Genomic DNA, 11,860 nt, shown 5'->3' with positions numbered 1-11,860 from the left:
ACTCAAGGCTGTCTTGCTGCCAGTCCCCTCCTTTCCCCTCTTTCTGCAGCCCGCCCCCCACCGCACCCCATCACACGCCTTCTCCAAACGCCCCACTCAGGGGCTCCGACGCCAGGGTCCTTCTAACTCCCTACCTTCTCACTCTGCCTGTGCTGTTGGTCCCTAACCCTGGCACTTCTCTTTACCCTCAGTACTCTCCTGAGATTTTGCTGCACTGTTCCTCCTACTTCAGACCCATCCGAACTTCCTAACACAGGACAGCGGTCATATCACAGCTGCCATCCCCCTAATTACACCCTCGCATGCCGTCAGCTCAGCCTGGCTCATTTTGGTAGCTTAGTTTCCTACTATTTCACATGTGAATGCCTCTCCATCTCACAAACTTGCTTCTGCCTCCCCACCTCCCCAGTTCTGCTCACACCTTCCCTCCACTGGGAATATCCCCTCTTATAGCCACCAGATGAAATCCTAACCTCCCCCCTAGACATCCGTGCTGTTTACTGGTTTTGATTTTCCTCTGCTAAGCACACACAGTTTCACCTTCCACCCCTGTGGTGTTAGGCACGGCCCTGTGACTTGTTTTGGTTAATGAAATGGTGCAGAAGCAGTATGTCACTTAAGAGCTAGTGAGTGACCGGCCAGCCCTGTTTTCCCTTGCTGCAGTGCCTGGAAAAAGTCTGTGTAGGAGTGGGAGAGCCATAAAGTGAAACAGCCCAGTCTCAGCCACAGCCAACCCTGCAGGGTCACTGGGTCCCACAGTGGGTGTGAAGCACTGAAAAGTGGGGGCTGCTTTCTACCATGGGACAACTTGCCCCACCACTGAAGTGGGGCAAGTGCACTAACCACAACTGGAGGGGCATCCCTGCGGGACCCCCGTGGCACCTCATCCCTCTGCAGTCACGCCCCAGCTGATGGAAGAGCATGGACTTAGGGTCACATAGAGCCAAGTTTGAAGGTCACACTGTCATGGACCATTAGTGGCCAAGTATCCTTCTAAAACCCAGTTTTCTTATCTACGTAATTGGCAGGCTGCTCAGGATCCTCAAAGGTAAGTGAGCTGCAATGTTCACCCTTCAGTGAGATCTCTCTCTCCCTGGTATTGCAAACATGCAAACCTTAAAGTAATTTCAGAGAATAAGATTTATTTTTTTCTATATGTAGGGCAATTACAAGACTACACAAATTTCTCTGTTCAATATTTTCACCGAAGTCTAATCTCTTCTTTTTAACCTTTTTTTAAGATTTTTAAGTAATCTCTACACCCAACGTGGGGCTCAAACTCACAACCCCGAGATCAAGCGTAGTGTGGTCCTGAGCCATGGGTGCCCCCAATCTCTTAAAGCACAAATACGTATTTCTTTTTCAGGTAGTTAACAAGGCAAAACATAACTGTGAAATTAATTTGGTTAAATCATTATGTAGTAATATTCTTGTCTTTCTAAAACAAATATTCGCTGGAATTTTCACAAGAAAAGTCTATTTAAAAACAATTGTCAGAAAAATAAAGTAAAATTGTTTTGTTATTCAAATGTCTCCAATTACCCTTGACCTGAGTATCTATTTTGAAATATATGACAATTTTTTATTTCAGCATTTTTGTTTGTTTAATATAGATTTATGTAAGTATTAAGGACGAAATGAATAAATATACCGTCATTATAGAGTAACTTACATGGTAGACTAGATGAAAGCAATTTGTTGTTTAGATACTAAATTCTTTAAAATAATTACATATTAATACGTACTGAGACTATGATGCTTTCACTAGAGTAGCATAAAGCCTCAGTGCGGTTAGAAATACATTATTAGCAAAACAGTATTAGGTACTATGTAATTTCAGTAATTCATGGTTGCAATTCCCATGAAAAACTTAAGACATCATTAGCATCTTTTAAAACATTAATCTCAGCAGTGAGTTTTGAGAGAATTTTCTATGATTTTATACTTTCATTTGGATTGGGATGCCAGAAATTGACCCTTTTGGTTCAATAACAAGATTTTTTCAAGGAGGAATTTTTAACTGTTATTTTCCCCACAGTCATTAAATAAAGAAGATAAGATTACAGTGTGACTTTCAATTTATGAATATAGTGAACTGGCAACAGAGTAAAAAATAAAATCTTTAAAGGGGCTGTAGCCAAGAGTATACATAACAAAGAATCCAACAGATGTATGCCCAATTCTGGGTGAGATAATTATGTTCTAGCTAAAAACGATTTCTTTAAATACAGAAGTTCATGAAGAGATGTCCATTCAAAGACTAATGACAATTTTTTTTTTTTTTTAGTTTAATAATGTGGTTTATTTGTTGCAAGGCAATTATAAAGAGTGACAAAGCAGGATGAATTCCATCTTTAAAAAGGCATATTCTAAATACTTCCAGTCTTGGGGCACCTAGGTGGCTCAGTCGTTAAGCATCTGCCTTTGGCTCAGATCATGATCACAGGGTCCTGGGATCGAGCCCCGCATCGGGCTCCCTGCTCCGCGGGAAGCCTGCTTCTCCCTCTCCCACTCCCCCTGCTTGTGTTCCTGCTCTCACTATCTCTCTCTCTGTCAAATAATTAAATAAAATTTTTAAAATAAATAAGTAAATAAAAAATAAATAAATACTTCCTGTCTTGTATGATTTTCTGTACCATAAATCCACATTTTCACAACTGACCTTTATTTCTGAGGTCATGTAGACTATGGATTAATATGAACGAAGGTTAGTATTTTAAGCCAGAGATCAGCAAACTACAGCCTGTGGGCCAGACCCAGCCTGCTTTCTGTTTTTATTTTTTATTTTATTTTTTTAAAGTATTTATTTATTTATTTGACAGAGAGAGACACAGTGAGAGAGGGAACACAAGCAGGGGGAGCAGGAGACGGAGAAGCAGGCTTCCCGTGGAGTGGGGAGCCCGACATGGGGCTCGATCCCAGGACCCCAGGATCACGACCCTTGTCGAAGGCAGACGCTTAACGACTGAGCCACCCAGGCGCCCCTGCTTTCTGTTTTTAAATGGTTGAGAAAATCAAAATGAGAAGTGACACATGACAAGATGCTAATTTTAAAGCCTCGATATAGACAGTATTTAATAAACAGGGATAAAGTTACAGAAGCAAAAAAGAGGAGATGTCCACTTCTCATCAGTTAAGACTTGACGTCATTGTACTTGCCTTGTTGAAAACAGAAAGTTGTCAGGTTTCACAGCTTTTCTGGGAGGGCAATGATAATTACCCCAGAAGAAAGTGTTTTAGTCCAAAATGAGAATTCAGTATTTGGAGATTTCTGTAATCAGAACACCTTCCGAAAGATCCAGCAACATGAAAGCACCTGACATATTTGGGGGATTTTATAAACAAGGTGTTGGAATCCAGAATCAACTCCAGACTAGGTCCGTGAGGAAGACAGCCGAGGGACAAAAGCTGAATTATTATTTTTTAGTTTACAATAGCTGTGTATCAGTTCCATGTATTTTTGGGAAAAGCACAATGGTGAATTAATAAGCGTCCTCAGCTAGTCCTGGGAGAAGGGCACAGAGCACAGAGCAGGAATTTCGCCACATGAAAGCAAAAGCCCAGACCACGCTTACCTGGGCATTCTGCCTTCAGGTGAGAAATACAACAGTATTGGGAATCCTGGTTGGTAGCCTGTTTCCCTGCCCACTTACGTGTCTTCTCAAGGAATTCCTTCCGTTCCTTGTCCAAAGTTAAACACTATCCCGATTTCCAATATCACAGGTTAATTTGTCTAGTTTTTGAAGTGTATAAAGATAGGATCAAAGTGTGTGGGTGGGGGGTCAGGATTCATCAACTTAGTTGTGTGTGGTGGCTTTTTCCTATTAATTGCTGGGCACCATCCCATTGTATGACTGGGCGATAATTTCTCCTGCTAGGGAGCCTTTGGGTGATTGTTGAGACTTCAGACTGTTGAGAACGGTGCAGCTCTGAATAGTTTGTGGGCATCTTTACGCGCACCGCAGTTGGGTGTGTGCCTCGGAGCGGCCTTGCTGGGTCATTGGGTCCATGAGCCCACGCGATCAGCACTACCAGCGCGGGGACAGGGCTGCTGTTGGTTCTGTCTGGAGCCATTCTGGTGGCCATATAGTGATGTTTTATTATTTTAATTCTCGTTTTTGTGAGAATAACCCTCTTGTCACATATTTATGGACCATGTGGATATCCTATTTTGTGAAGTGCCTCTTGAAGTCTTTTGCTTATTTTTCTGTTTGGTCATCTGTCTTCTCTTGATTGGTTGTAGGAACTAGTGACTCATCCTGGGTGTAAACTTTCTACCTGGTGGGCGACTGCTCTGTGCTCTGCGGCTCGCCCCTCCGTTCTCTCAGTAGCATCTTCTATTCTTCACTTTTGAGTAGTTTCCAATTTTAATGTAGCTACTGTATGCCCCTTTCCTTCCATGGGGAGTGCTCTTTTACGTCTCATTTGGGAAATTGTCTCTATTCCATAGCCATAGAGCTTTGCTCTTGTATGATCGTCTCTCAATGTTTTACCCTTCACATTAGATAAATAGTAGGCTTGGCATTAATTATCGTGTACTGTTTCAGGGTAGGAGTTATGTTTTATATTTTTCCATGCTGATTACCCAGGTTTTCTGAGCGTCATTATTAAAAAGTTCCTCCCGCAGCTCCAGCTTTGCCATAAACCGTATGTTCACATGTGTGTGAGTCTGTCTCTAAACTAATTATTCTGTTTCTTTGGTCTACTTGTCTATTGCACAAAAAAAACCCTGCCCTAATTACCAAAATGTTATAATAAATGTTGATATCTGGTAGACTAAGCCCTTCCACTGTTCTTTTCACTTAAAGGTCATCTTGGCTTTTCTTGATCCTTTGTGTTTCCATGTAAATTTTGTAATCAGATTGTCAATTACCACAAAAAAATGCACTGGGATTTTTCTTGACATGGCATTGGATTTATAGATCAATTTGGGGAGAATTGATACATTTATAATAAAAGCATTTCTAATCCATGCACATGGTATATCTCCCCCAACATCTTTATTTTTTCTTAATAATGTTGTATAGTTTTCTCTATGTAGCCCTTATGAATCTTCTTTTTAGATTTAATCTTAAATATTTGATGTTTTATGCTATTATAAATATATTTTTATTTTTATTATTCATTTATTTATTTTAATGATTTTGTTTAATTGGGAGCGAGAGTCAGAGATAGTGACAAAGAGCACAAGCAGGGAGGAGAGGGAGAAGCAGGCTCCCCTGAGGGATCCCGATGCGGGGCTGGATTCCGGGACCCTGGGATCATGACCCAAGCCGAAAGCAGATGCTCAACTGACTGAGCCACCCAGGTGCCCCATAAATGGTATATATTTTAATATTTCATTTTCCAACTGTTTATTGCTAGTGCATAGATACATAATTGATTTTAAAATATTAACCTTGTGTTTAACAACATTGCTAAACTCACTTATTCATGCTAATAATTTTTGTTTTCTATGTACACAATCCTATCAGCTGCATGTAATGGCAGTTCTCCAACCCTTATATCTTTACTGAATTGGCTGTGATGAATGAAGGTGGCGATACCAAAAACTTTTTTACTTCCTTATCTCAGATTGAAAGGTTTCAACATTTCACTATTAATTTTTTAATACCCTTTTTCATAATAGTGATGTTCTACTCTATTCCTACTTTTTAAAAAAATACCCTTCATCAGAACAAAGGAGTACCACTCCATTCCTGGTTGCTAAGAGCTTTTTTTTTTTTTAAATCATAAATGGGTTTAAGTTCTTTCAAATGCTTTTTCTTTATTAATTCTATGATCATATAATTTTCTTCTTTTTTTTAAGATTTTATTTATTTATTTGACAAAGAGAGGCACAGTGAGAGAGGGAACACAAGCAGGGGGAGTGGGAGAGGGAGAAGCAGTCTCCCCTCTGAGCAGGGAGCCCAATGCGGGGCTCGATCCCAGGACCCTGGGATCATGGCCTGAGCCGAAGGCAGATGCTTAATGACTGAGCCACCCAGGCACCCCTAATTTTCTTCTTTTTAAAAATATTCTTACTATGCTACTCCCAGGAATGAGCCCCAAATTTTGAGATGTGTTTTCCTTTTTATACATTGCTATATTTGATTTGCTAATACTTTATGTGTAAATCTTGCATCTATATGCATGAGGATGATTGGCCAATCACTTTTGTCGCTTATACTGTCCTTGTTAGATTTTGATGTCAAAATTTTGACATCAAAGTTATGTCAGTCTCATAAAATTATTGGGGAGTGTTCCCCTTTTTCTTCTCTCTGATTTTCCCAACCGCCCAAAAATCTGATAGAATTTACTAGGGCCTAGAGTTCCACTTTAGGGGTGGGATTGGTGAAGGTGGGGGAGTTTTAAGTACAGATGTAGTTCCTCTAAGTGTTACAGAACTATTTGAATTTTCCATTTCTTCTTGTGTCAGCATTGGCAAGCTTCCTTTTTCTGAAATTATGTTCAATTCATCTAAATTTCCAAATTTATTTGCGTGATGTGCACATGAAGTGAGAGACATCACTACAGATTTCATACATCCTGAGACCTGTAGTGATGTCTCTCACTTCATTCTTGATATTATTTGTGCCTTGAGGTTTTTCAGTTTCATTAATCTTTTCAAAGGACCAAGTCTTGGTTTTATTGATTGGCCTGAACCATGTGAAAGCCGTGAAATTATGGGAAAGGCAGGTGTCTGGTTGAGCACTGTTAGAGTAGAAAGTGGCCTTTACCTATACTACTGCAGGAAGTTCAACAGCTTTTTCTAGTAACAGCTTTGTTGAGATATAATTCACATACCATAGAGTTCACCTTTCCAGGTGCGCAGCCAGTGGATTTTAGTATATTCTGAGTTGTGCAACCATCATCCTATCCAACTTTAGAACATTTTCTTTACCCTGAGAAGGAACTCTGTACCCATTGGGTGTCAATCCCCATTTGTCCCAAACTCTGCAACCCTAGTTAACCAGTCATCTTTCTGTTTCTACTTTTATGCCCATTCTGGACATTTCATGTAAAAAGAATCATACAATATGTGGTCTTTTGTGACTGCTTCTTTCACTTTGTGTAATATTTTCAAGGTTTATCTATGTTGTAGAACAACTTTTGTTTCTAAATGAAAAAAATTGGCATACAAGTTCTATATGATCAAAATATAACTATTACTATTGCACAATACAGATTTATTTATCACTACCTTATCTGCTTAATACAGTGCAAATTAAAATGAATTTTATAGATTAAAACATTGTCAGTTCATTTGGCTGAAAGGACAAAAAATCAAGGATAATGTTGTACAATTAATATTTCTAAAATATACTCTTAGCCAATAAATAGTTATTACTAAATTATTAAATATAATTTTTAAAATCAGATAACTTATTTTTGTTGGATATAATTATTAAATTGAAAAGTTTTAGTTAAAAGTAGAACATAACATATCTTGCTTTTCTTTGTTTTCATATCTTGCTTTTCTATACAAATTAAAAATGTAAAACTTCACAGTTAATTTAAGAAGGTTTAATTTGGAAACATTTATGTTTGAGTTTTATTGAGACGCCAGGATTCTATTCAAGTCTGGAAGGAAATATTTACAAAACATATATCTGGGAGAGGAGAAAAAAAGGATTAAATGGATATGTGTGGTTCATTGTATGTTAATTATACCTCAATAAGAGAAAAAGATTCTACTTATCTGCAACCCAAATCATGTTATATATATAGCAAATGTCATGTGCTTGGTCGGAGTGGTTTCCTGTTGTGGTTTTCACTTCTTGAGGTGGTTGGACTCAGGAAAAATCTGGTTAGTTTTTTCTTTCTGATCCTTTTTAAGACATTTAATTTTGGCAATTTTGCTTCTTTTTTAAAAAAATGGGCATGTACAGCACAAACATTTTAGAAGTAAATCAGAGTAATCAACACTGGGACTAAAACCATGCATTTCAAGTATGTAAAATCTTTCTTCATGTCTAGAAATAAACTATAATTCTTTTAACTACAACTTAAAAAAAAAAAGTGTTTGGGGCACCTGGGTGGCTCAGTTGTTAAGTGTCTGCCTTCTGCTCAGGTCATGGTCCCAGGGTCCTGGGATTGAGCCCCACATTGGGCTCCCTGCTCACGGGGAGCCTGCTTCTCCCTCTCCCCCTGCCCCTGCTTGTGTTCCTGCTCTCTCTCTCTCTCTGTCAAATAAATAAATAAAACCTTTAAAAAAAAAGTGTTTCCTGGTTAAAAAAAAATCCCTGCAGAAATGCACATATAACAATGACTTATAAAATTTGCTCAGAAACCAGATTTTTTATGTTAGATTACCAAATTATCAAAATTTATGAATATAATGTTATTAGCTTTACAAGAAAGAAAACTGTACAGTGTGCCCAAATTCAAGTGCCACCCACTGTAGCGTTAAAAGTCACGTGGTCTGAAGAGGCGCTGGATCCAGGGGACAGAGGTTGTTCCTGCTTTGCCTTGCATTCCAGAGCTGGGGCTGAACACTCTAAAGATGTCCCTTAAACATGCTACAGTTCTGATTCTACTGCTGGTTTACTTCTGTGTTTCATGTTCTGCATTTGAAAAATGCAGGATGATAATGTTAGACGTGGTTAAAAGGATTGATGATAATAGGTCTGTCATTGAAATGTTGAACATCCCAGGTATAGGCATGGTAAATTCAGGAATTTGCGGTAATAGTGCCTTTTATATATTGATTAACTCTGCTCTTATGTGGGAGAATGCTATCCAGCTGTATGGTAGAGAGATTAGCTTGGAATCAGACCCACCTAGATGTGAATCCTGATTCTTCAACTCGATTAGCTTTGTGACCTTGAGCAAGTTGGTTGCCATTTCAAGTGTTGCATTTATGAATCTGTGATAAGTGGAATATCGTCCGCTGTTGGGAGACAATCCTCCATGGGTGTCTGGCTTTCTGCATGTTTTGTGGGTGGTGACCCTGACAGCTTTTTTTAACAACCACCTTTCCCAGGATGGTGATAGAGTGAACAGCCTTGGGAGACAGAGTGTCCTCCTCTATCTTATCTATAAGGGGCAGATTTTTTCACAGGCCTGTGCAATAAAGATAATGTCTCCCAGGGGGGGCAAGAGTAGGTTATAAAAGATTGAGAGTTCCTAGGCTTGGAGCTGTGGCACAGACCCACTGCACGTGCAGCGTCTGCCAGGAGCCCACAGCACCCCAGGGGCCTGGGAGAGCAAGGGGGTGGAGGTGGGCGTGAAACTCACACTACCTGCTTTGCTGGGAGCAACAAAGCCCTTTGTCTCTGAACCAAGAGGCTTGTGTCTTCTGCCAGCATCTTTGGGCACTGTGCCAGGCTAACCTGCTACGTGCAAGAAAGGTGAGCCCTCACATGCTTCCGGTTGCCCACCTGCTGTCAGTGTTATCCTGAGGACTAGAAGAGGTGCTGGATCACCTTGGCAAATGCTAGTCCCTCAAAAGCATACGTCCTTCCTGACATCAACTTCTGAAAATTGTAAATATTTGTCAACCAATCATTACTTTTTTTTTTTTAGGTCATTTGTTACTTGTAATTATATCTAAATAGCGTTTTCTGAAGCTATCTACAGGACAAACAGCCAGACAAAAATTAAATGAAGTTTTTTGCATTTTTCTCTTTTCAAGTCAACTATTTAGATACTTGAAAATGATAGACTAAAACTCACACGTCCATGTGGGTCGCCACAGTATCTGGCATCGGTGCACATTTAAAGTTTTATCCCTCAAAAGCATGCTTTGTGTAGTATAGCAAATGTTTTTAAGAAAAAATACTACCAAAGAATGTCCATTGCTCATAATTCTGTCTTACTGTGTTTCCTTTCTTTTTTTTTTTAAGATTTATTTATTTGGGGTGGGGGGCAGACAGAGAGGGAGAGAGAATCTCAGACTCTATACTGAGCAGGGAGCCTGATGTAGGGCTCGATCTTATGACCCTGAGATCAGGACCTGAGCCGAAAAACCAAGAGTCAGAGCCTTACCTGACTATCATTCTCACCAAGAGATAGAAATTGGCTTTTCAGGCTTGCTGAGTTATGGAACTATGACACAGTATTAGTGATGAGGCATTATTTTTCAATAACAAATTCTGCCCTGAGACTCGTTGATACTGTTGTATTCTCTTGTGTTTCCAGTTCCTATTTGAAGAAAGGGCAGAATCCCCTTAACTCATATTCTCTCCCTCACTGGATGTCTGCCAATATTGGATATTGATCATGCATGGTAACATTACTACCCCTACAAGAGTTTACAATGTTTAAAAATTCTTACCAGAGCTTCTTGTAAAATTTCACAGGGAAATTATGAAATATTAAACCACATGGAATTGCACTTCCTCTTTGTCAAAACATCTTACAGTAACTTCTGTTTAAGGAAAGCATCCAAACCACCAAGCCCTCCTTAATATTTAGTTTCATTGAAAAATGGTTTTATAGTGTGTTTCCGGAGATTTTCTCGCAAGCCCTGCTCCCAGAAGATGTGTCCTTAGATGTGATTTTCAGTTTGTTGGTGAAGATTTGAGTTTCCTGTGTGTGACAAAGTTCCCCAATTAAACCCGCTGCCCCTGTACCTGTTTACATTTATGATGGTTATGGTTTGTTGCTGGGGAATAAACAATAGGAACACAAAATGTAAAGCAGATTTGTTAGCTAGGAAGAGTGGTTTCAGATGCTGTCCAGCTGTAACAGATGAGAAGTGCCTGACAGAAGCAGGCGGGGACGACTTCCACACCTGCCCTGGGTTGAGATCCCGTATGAACGTTGCTTGCTTTGCAGATACGTCAGGTCCTGGTGTAGGAAGCTCTGCAGGACAGGTAGTCCTGCTGTTGCCACTTCCTGTGGCCTGGCTGGGGCTGTTGCCTGGTCGCTCTCTCCACACCTGGCAGTGCCCTCACCTGTAACTGCGGGCTGGTGACCCTGCTCCCTAATGATAGAGTGAGAACCAAGCAGATGGACCGTATCGGTGGCCGCCAAAGCTTTGTTTTCTGCGCCCTCTTCTGACCCACGCCCCTTCCTGGCCTCACAGGAACTTCTGGGTCCAGTGCGTGATGTGCTGGAGCAGAAGGCCACATATAAGGAGCTCTGCTTATTTCCTCCCCTCCCTTGACCGATTTTCCTTTTGTCGCTGAGCTGGGACTTAGCTGAGCAAGTGTCCAGAGGAGTGGAGGCCACGGGGCCTCTGCCACTCTGGAGGCCTGGGAACCCCTACAGGGCCAGGGTCTGAGGACGTTACATTTCGGGGCTGACATATGTGGGACTGAGAGAGTGGAAGCCTCGGCCTTCGGCCTGGCGGCTCACCCGCGGCCTGCAGGAAGGAGCGAGCACAGCAGGTCCCAGGACCTCATCCTCACCCTGCTGGGGATGAGCGGGCAGGTCGTTGCGGCCAGCGAGGGACTGGATGGACACGGGGGGGGGGGGGGCGGGATCGGTGAGGGAAGAAGTCAGGAGTGAAGGATACGCGGTGTGTGTCCACTTCGTCATGGCCCGGGCCTGCCCCCGCCCTGTGTCTGCGGCGATGGCTTCCCGCAGCGCTGAGTTCCTCGATGTCTAGGTGCTGCCCCTGCCCCGCACCCTACTAAAACACACACGAGGGCTCCGTCGAGACACAATTCACGTACCATACCACATGCACCACCTGTGCCTTGGGTGCATTCGCAGACGCAGACGGGTGGCCGCACAGGCCATCGGAACACTGTCTTCAGCCCGAAGAGGCACCCGCACCCTTGAGCGGTCCTAAGACTGTGCCCAGTCCCTGGAGCCCTAGATTGCCACAGATCCACTTTCTGTCTCTACAGAGAAATCTCACGTACACAAAATCCTGCAACAGTCCACCCTGCTTTTGTGTTCTCTAGCCCTGCCCACACCTGTGGAAATG

The sequence above is a fragment of the Callorhinus ursinus genome, unplaced genomic scaffold, assembly GCF_003265705.2.
Source record: "Callorhinus ursinus isolate GAN/ISIS: 27379988/994484 unplaced genomic scaffold, GSC_fseal_2.0 scaffold6, whole genome shotgun sequence".
NCBI lineage: Eukaryota > Metazoa > Chordata > Mammalia > Carnivora > Otariidae > Callorhinus > Callorhinus ursinus.
This window is presented reverse-complemented; position numbering follows the sequence as displayed.